Raw genomic sequence first — 9,051 nt, forward strand, 5'->3', positions numbered from 1 at the left:
CCTTTAAAGCCAGCACTTGGAAGGCAGAGGCAGGTGGATTTTTGTGAGTTCAAAGCTTAGCCTGGTATACAGAATGAGTTCCAGGACAGGCTCCAACGCTACAGAGAGACCCTGTTTTGCAAAAAGAAAAAAGAAAACAAAATAAAATAAAAATATCAAATGGAGAACTTCAGAAGTATGTAACTCATAAAGTTTAGATTGTTTACTGTTCTAAGTAGCATGTTAAAAATCCCACACTATCTCTCCCCATGGCCCTAAATCATACCTCTGTCAAGTAAGCCACACTGTATTATTACTTAACTGTTAGTCCCTCAGAAGTCATTTCAGTTATTAAATCTACTTGAAATATCCTGATGTTTTTGTTCAAGTACCATTATAACTATTGCAGAGTGGCCCAATGCTGAACTACAATACCCATATTATCTGCCTCCCTTCATCTCATCATACATCATCTTACATCATTACAAAGTATGCTAGTAATGTAGTGTGTAAAATGTAAACTGTTTTCAAAGAGAATTCATATCATTTTATACTTGTTCTGTTTTATTATGTTATTGCTAATCTTTTGCTATGACTAACTTCTGTACTAACACTGATGTCCATATATCTATATGCCTATCTCCTCAGGCAAATACTCCTTTCAACCTTCTATTAATCATTTGTATTCTTTAGTAAGTGAATAAAATACTAAGCATCCTGGTATAGCTAAATCAGTATGTAGTTTGATTTGTTTTTAGGAATCATTTTTATTTAAATTTAATTTAGAAACAAGGTTGCTTCACATGTCAATCCCAGGTCCCTCTCCCTCTTCCTCCCTTCCTTCATGCCATTCTACCAACCCCTCCATCCCCCCCTCTTCCAATCCCTACTCCTTTCCCCAGGGAGGGTGAGGCCATCTATGGGGGTGTCCATAGACTGTTATTTCATCCAGGGCAGGACCTATACCCTTTTAGGACTCGTTATAGAATAAATAACATGTTTTTTGTTGTCTGTTGAAATTTGAGGGTTTTTTTTAGTTTCTCCATTAAGCTTTATGTATCTGCAATTCATTCACTCTATTACTATAGAATAAATTTGTTTTCTGTTCTCTTATTAATGGTTATTTGAATTACTTCTAATTCTTTTGCTAATGTGAACAGTGCTCTCTGGAACACTCTAGGGCAAATCTGCTGTGGCGTATACTCATGATGTTTTTCCTCATAAATATACATGAGAAAGCAATTGTAGAGTCAGGAAGGATGTAGATACTCACGTTGTACAATATAAAAACCAATAGTATTTGTTGCCATGATAAACACTTTGGCCAAAAACAACTTGGGGAAGAAAGGGTTATTTCAGCTTTCACTTCCAGGTTGCGGTCCATCACTGAGGTAAGTGAGGACAGAAACTCAGAGCAGGGACCAGCAGGCAGAAACCAAAGCAGTGACCCCAGAGGATGCTGCTTACTGGCTCATTCCCAGGCTCATACTCAACTACCTTTCTTATGGAGTTCAGGCCCACCTACCAGGGAAAGGTGCCACCCAGAATGGGCTGGGTCATCTAATACCAATCATCAGTCAAGACATTTCTCTGCAAACATGCTCACTGGCCATCCTGACCTGGGCTACCCCACCCCCACCCTCACTAAGACTACTTCACATAACTCAGTTTGACAGCTGAAGCTAAATTAGGGCTGTCTTCCAAATAGCTATACTGATTTATACTCTAACAGTCAGTATGTAAAACTGTACTTTTTTACATATGGAATGATGTGTGAAACCTGTAAAGTAAGACTGCAATTCAATCCTTTTTTGATAAACCATCTTTATCCATTTCCAATCTATTGAAAAAACCTGGCTTTTATCCACAGATTTAACATCCAGATATGCAGTGTACCAAAGCTCATATTTATTTCTGAGCTCTCTAATTTCATTTACCATCCCACCTAATAATGGACAAAAGCTATCTTGCCTTGGCTATCACAGCTTCGCACTGTCTTCATACATAGGAGAACAAGACCTTTTCTTCCTCTTTCTTTTTCTTCCTCCTCATACTAAAATGAACTGGCTATTTCTGATCTTTTTGATTTATCTATTTATTTCTGATCTTTTAAACATTCACAAGTTTTCTAAGTTCTGCAGAAGTTATGTTGAATTTCAAGTGGGTAACAATAATATCTGTATAACATCAAATCTCTCACTTCAGTAACATGGATGAGTTCCATATTTACTTGGTCTTCTTTAATTCTCTTCCATAAACTTTGTTACATATATGTCTTATACATACATATTGTACGAATGTGTCTTATACATATTTTTTCAAAAACCAAGCCTCAACTTTGATTACTTAAAAAAGCAATTTTTATTTATTTCTTTTTTGACTCTAAATTTGTGCCTTCAACGCTTCCATAAGAATTTTCTGCTCCTCAATAAGGAAAGCCCATTTGATCCTATCACAGACACACTTGGCACGCATGGAGATGCTGTAGACACTACTGATGTCTTAGACCATCGCATAAGGACTTTAGGTCTCACATCATAAATCACTCAAAGTATGCCTGGATACACATGGCATGAGGATGCAGGTGCTTTCCCAACCTTTTTGGTCTAAAGGTAAATAATCCTGTGGTCATAGGTTTGAGAGTATTGTTAGAGGATGCACTGTGGGAAAGTCTATGACAGCATGTCAAACATTGGACCATTCTGAGTGCCTCTGAGCACCATCCCAGGAAGAGAAAAAGGAGAGCGTCTTGTACATATTTTAAAGTCTGCTTACTCAGTTTTAGATGCACATCTTCATCACTTGTACATTTTGTATGTGTTTGTATGTGAACATGTAGTGTGTATGTGCACATGTGCATGTACATGCATGTGCACATGTATACTTATGAAGGCCAGAATTTGATGTTGGCTATCTTCTACTATTGCTCTCCACTTTATCCTTTGAGTTAGGGTCTCCCACTAAATCAGGACTCAACAATTGACTGAACTGCCTGGCCATCAAACTGGAGATCAACCTACCTCTGCCTCCAACACTAGGGTGGCAGACATGCATGACGATGCTCATATGTAGGTGCCAGAGATCCAAATTCATGCTTGTGCTGCAGACACTTTAGTGACTAAGCCATCTCCTTCTCGTACAACTTTTCACAACTTTATTCCTATGTTTCCTATAATCATTATTTGTATTTTCTATTTTCCTTTTTATTTTTAATAGCTTACAAAAAATGTTCATGTAATGAAAACTCCAGGTCATTTATAGATAATGCAAATGACAAATTCTACTGAATCTATAAAGAGAAACTATTCAAGATATGGAAAAGTAATCATTTTCCCATTAACTTTATAAAGCTAACATAAACTGCTAGATAGAAAGCCTAACAAGAATCAACAGAATAAGAAAATTAAAGTTCAATTTTACTCAGAAACACAAATTCAAAGGTGTCAAAATTCATGAATTATTTGTAGAAAAATAAAAATTTTGTCTTTGTTGGCTTATCCCAAGGACAGAAACATAGTTTAATAGTTTGATGTTAGGATATAATTTAAACATCACAACATCAGATTAAGGAAGAACAATCATTTGATTATTTCAATAGGAAAATGGTAAAACTAAAATTGATTTATATTGTTAAATAAAACCTCTTAGCAAACTAAAAGAAAAGGCAGTTTATGTAACAAAATTAAGAGCATTTATAAAACAACAAATAAGAAAACACAAGAAGGAAGGCTTATGACTTTAGCCTGGGCAATTTTTTAACATGACCTCAAAACCACATGCAAAAGCAGAAACATACAAATGAGATTATACCAAACTAAAATGCATTTGTCAAGAGAGGCAATCAATAAAGTGGAAGACAGTCTACAGAAGGGAGAAAAATCTATCCATCCAATAAGTGAATCATGCTCAAAATACATAAGAAATAAAATAATAAGGAAGCAAATATTCTAATTAAAACAAAAGCAAAAGATTTTAATAGGAAAACCTTCTTCTTCTATAAAGACAAATTCTTGCAATGTCACCCATAATGATCAATCATAGGTCTGAACTGTAATTAGCCTAGGAGATGAATGAAGGTGGCATTCACTAAGCAGGGTAGGTTCAGGCAAGTAAAAGAGTTATTCTTAAGGCAAAGCTTCTAGAATAAGGAAATGAATTTGATGAAAAGCTTTCTAAAGATTAGGAGTAACTTGTTCACAGGGCAGGAGTTCTGAAAAATAGTTTGGTTTTCAGACAATTTAGGAACCCTGGTATGTCTGAAACATAATATGATGAAGGGCAAGGGGTTCAGACAGAAAGTGGGCAGGGTAACCGAAGGACTTTCATGTTATTCAGGAAATGTGGACATTATGGTGTAATACAAAGAGAGAAATACAGCCAGAGGAGAATCAATGGCAGATAACCAGGATGCATTTCAAATAAATCTGTTAGTTCATGATGGAGAATGGACCAGTATGACCAAGAGCTTCAGAACACAAGCCAGTTGTGGGATTTGTTCAGAGTCTGCAGGAGGGAACACTTGGACTACAACACATGCACCATGTGTGGTAGGGTGTGTGGTATGAGAAGTATCATCTCCAGGTTTCTACGTGGAGCAAGTACAGAGTAGTGACAGTGGTAGTGGTCAACAGAGTACCTAGGCTGGGTAGCCAGGCGATTTCATTGTTGGGCATACCCAAAACTTAAATATCTATCAATGGGTTACACCAATAGGCAAAAACACTTGCTTATTTTATACCTACTTTATATTTATGAATATTTATATTTATATTAGACACACAAAAAAGAAATTTTAAAAGGCAATAGAGAGTTGGATCACAATGACCTCTAAGGTCAGTCGTTCAAAGAGAAAGGACAATCTGGATGCTGTGATCTGAGCTCAAATGTGATAGAGATACATTTTAAAATTTCATCTCTGCAACTATGACACAGATTGACAACAGTAAAATGAATTTGCTCTATGAACAAATTTGAATGAGAGGCCAGGCGTTAGTGGCACACACCTTTAATCCTAGCACTCCGGAGGCAGAGACAGGCAGATCTATCTCTGTGAGCTCGAGGCCAGTCTGGTCTACAGAGTGAGTTCCAGAACAGCCTCCAAAACAATACAGAGAAACCCTGTCTTGAAAAACCAAAAGAAGGAGGAGGAGGAGGAGGAGGAGGAGGAGGAGGAGGTGGAGGAGAGGAGGTGGAGGAGAGGAGGAAGAGGAGAAGAAGAAGAAGAAGAAGAAGAAGAAGAAGAAGAAGAAGAAGAAGAAGAAGAAGAAGAATTTGAGTGAAATGATAACTCTGAACTGTTATGCTATGAACCATGTGCTCCTGCACACTATTCAAACATAAATTAATCTAATCTTATTTCACCTCCAGAACACTCCATTTTATTTCCACAAAAGTTCCAGAGATGTAGTAAACTTGGTCCTGCATCTGTATTTCTAGTCTACAGCTAGCACAATGCTGGCGTAAATGTCCAATGAATACATGCCCTGTGAATGAACAGATGATGAATAAATCTTTATGAGAACCCTGAAAACAGTGTGGTATCCACTTAACAAATTAAAAAAAATAAAAACTGGAATATATTGCATTAATTGGGGAGCTGGGGAAATGGTCAATAGGAAAGTGCTGTGGCATTCATGCTTATAACTCCAGTGTTGATGACAGCCTCCCTCTGCCAAACAAACAAATCAGTCAGTTCTGGGTTCAATGAGAGACCCTGTCTCAAAAATAAGCCTGATGTTAGCACCTGGCTTCCACAAGTGTACACACACATGAGTACACAAACACACACATACACACACACACAAAGAAATAAAAGAGGTACTATTGGGGTGGGGTTTTTTTCCAGTTTTGCTTTGTTGTTTTTATTTTACTATTCCTAGTCATATGAACCATGGAAGAAAACCCAGTTTACAACCTACGTGTCTTCTCTTTCACCAAACTTTCCATAATTTTCTGTACTCAGGAGAATAAACAGACAAATAAAAACTTTTACAATTTAAAAATGAAGCTAACTTCACCTTTCAAGCATATGATGCCACTGTCTGCAGAACCCCCTCTACTTGTTTAAAGCCATCTAGAGAATTGCTAATAAGAGTAATTAAATGTGTTGATTGGCTACTTACCAAGGCCCACTGCACTTCATTTACAGGTTCACACTCTAAAACTTCAATTTAGCCCAAAGAGACAAGTCTGCGTGGCACTTCCTTCTCATTTGACAAACTTCTGAGTAAACAGAGACCCAAGGGTGTCATTAACAGTTGTGTTTGGTGTCATCTTGACAGAAAACATTTTCATTTCCTAAGTCTGTGGGGAAGTAGTTTCCCTTAATGGAGATGAGAAAACATTTATCACAAAACTTCATATGAGGAGCTAAATGCTTAGGGGGATTCTCAAAGTACGAACTGAAGTCCAAGTGTACAAGTGAGAAAGAAAACTTTAGCTGATGCAAAAACTGCAGAGCAGTGACTGCCCCTTGCCTGCCTCTTCTGATGCAAAAGGTTTGTGAGCAAAGCTGAGGTCACCTATGTGGGCAGCTTCAGAAGTCTCCAGAAAACCGCTCAGCTAACATCATGCACACCTCGGTCCTAGTTGGCTGTCATAAGAAAACCCTCAACCAAATATTCATTTTGTTTGCTCATAAATAATTTCCATTTTAAAATGTGTAACTAAATTGCATGCACTAAATGAAGTAAACTTTTCCCTCCAAAAGAGCATTGGTATAATGCAGGCAAGTTTTAGGAATTGCTTTGATTGTGTTTAGCTTTTCTTTTGGTCACATTCTTCCCAGGGAAGTCACTGAGAGTTTTTACCATTCTTTGTGACTTTATCTGCAAACTGCATTGCTTCCAGGTGCTTTTCATTCTATTATGTAATTAACAGGCTAAAGTAATAGACTGAAAGCATTAATAAAGTTTTCAATTGAAAGGTAAATTGGTCTGTCAAAAAAGATAATTTTAAAAAAAAACCTTTCCGCTGAGGCTGGAGAGATGGTCATTGGTTAAAAACATGTACTGCTCTTCTGGAGGGCCTGAATTTGAACCCAGTACTCACATCAAACAGCTCACCATCATCTGTATCTCTAGTTCCAGGGAGATTTGACCCTTTGGCTTCTGCAGGCACCTGTACTCAGGTACACAGACATACACATAATTAAAAATAAAACTAAAAATTGAAAAGCTTTTGGTTTATTATTATCATGTTTTCATAAAAGAGAACACTATATCCCTGAAATTTAGTGGGAATGTAATCTTAGACAAAAGTTTATCCCACTGACTGATTTTTACATGTAGAAAAATCAATACATTATTTTGATTTGTGATATTCTATATTGAACTACAAAACGGTTTACACAGTCCACAAAAATCCTCAGCCCACACAGAACTGGGAATCCTGAGCTAGACTGCCACAGACCAGAGAGTTTAGACATTTTTGATATTACAAGAAATAACTTCAGAAATAATTTTTTCTCATACTGGTTTAGAGATATTACATTCTATTAAACTATTGTCCTCTTTCCCTGGTTCGAGAAAATGCTCATGAGAAGCTACTCTGTCAGCTTTGCATTGAGGGTCTACCCACAGAAGTTCACAGCCAGGTCTCTCAAGTTCATTTCCAAGTATGTTGCAGACTTACTACCCCACTGACATTTCACCCTGCTACATACACTGAATACTTTAGAATTCTTTCTCATTCTTCCTTCCTGTCCCTCAGTCCCCATCCCCAAATTTCACTAGATAGCCCATACAATAGCTCAGAACTGGCTTGGTAGTTAAGGCTAGCCTTCAAGTTACATATTTCCAGTTTCTACCTGCTGAGGACTAGCAGAATTCCTTCTACTCTAATAAATATGCTGACATGTATGGTTCTTAGAAGAGATGTGTGCACATGCCCAAGGATTCACAACACTGGTTAAAACTACAAATTTCTGAGTGTCAATCCAGTTATTCTAAATGATGTCACCACAGGTATGGCTTCAAACACAGACTTAGATAGCAAGCCACAAGCCAAATCTAGTTAAGCTTCAGAATTCGTGAACACAGACACCACACACCATGATACACCTCATGCATGCATGAACACAGACACCACACAAACACACACACACACACACACAAATATTTTCAAAAAATTCTATAGATCCAATTGTTTATGAAGAGAGAGCTCAGTGTTTAAGAAAATGTGCGGCTCTTGCAGAGGACCCAAATTCAGTTCCTAGCAATCATGTTAGGCAATTCAAATTTTCCTGTAATTCCAGCTGCAGGGGATCAACATTCCTCTTCTAGTACCTGTACTTATGTGCACATGAGCACGCATGTGCATACACACACACACACACACACACACACACACACACACACACACGCACACAGAAAGAGAGAGAGTATTAGGTGTTACATAGTTTTAAAATAACTAAAATAACAATAAAACAAATCATTCTTCGTGCATCTTTTACACTGAATATTCAAGCTCTTGACTGGTGACACTGGCCCAGCTAAACAGAAAGTTTGACTTGTCAAAATCATCAGTGGATAAGTTTGCCCAGTTTGTTCTACTTTGTGGCCAATATGAATAACTTTCCAAAGACTACATTGTTGATTTCCAGATATAAAATCATGATGGAATCTCCTAGCTCACTCACCTCTTAAAACAAAACCATTATTAATCATCCATTTCCAGCAAATATCCTTGCTAACACATTACTACCTGATCTGGAATGGAAATGTATATGAAGATTTTAGTGGAACATGGAAAATGAATTTACTTTTATTAGAAATTGACTTAAAAATGCATATTCATGTTGTAATTGTTTTCTTGGAACAATTACATTCTTCTACAATAAGAGCTATTTCCATTGCTATAAATAAAAACTTTTCATGAAAACCTGTCTGGGACTCCTGAGTCCATGAAAGGCTGCATAACTCACTTAGAAAATGGACAGATAGGTCTAAGTCTGCCCATGACCTTACCACTTGCACAAATTGGAACTCCACATCCTTTGGTTTTTTGCTGCTTATAATAACATGAAGGATTACTGCCTGCTCCCATTTATAGAGATTCAAATTCTGGAGAAAA

The 9,051-nt window shown here is 37.2% G+C and overlaps 1 pseudogene; it reads right to left on the bottom strand.

Moving 5' to 3' along the window:
- Nucleotides 1-2,340: 2,340 nt before the first annotated feature.
- On the bottom strand, nt 2,341-2,680 carry LOC110340125 (annotated as a pseudogene).
- Between the last annotated feature and the right edge of the window lie 6,371 nt (nt 2,681-9,051).

This window comes from Mesocricetus auratus, unplaced genomic scaffold (genome assembly GCF_017639785.1).
Source record: "Mesocricetus auratus isolate SY011 unplaced genomic scaffold, BCM_Maur_2.0 Super-Scaffold_100018, whole genome shotgun sequence".
Lineage (NCBI taxonomy): Eukaryota > Metazoa > Chordata > Mammalia > Rodentia > Cricetidae > Mesocricetus > Mesocricetus auratus.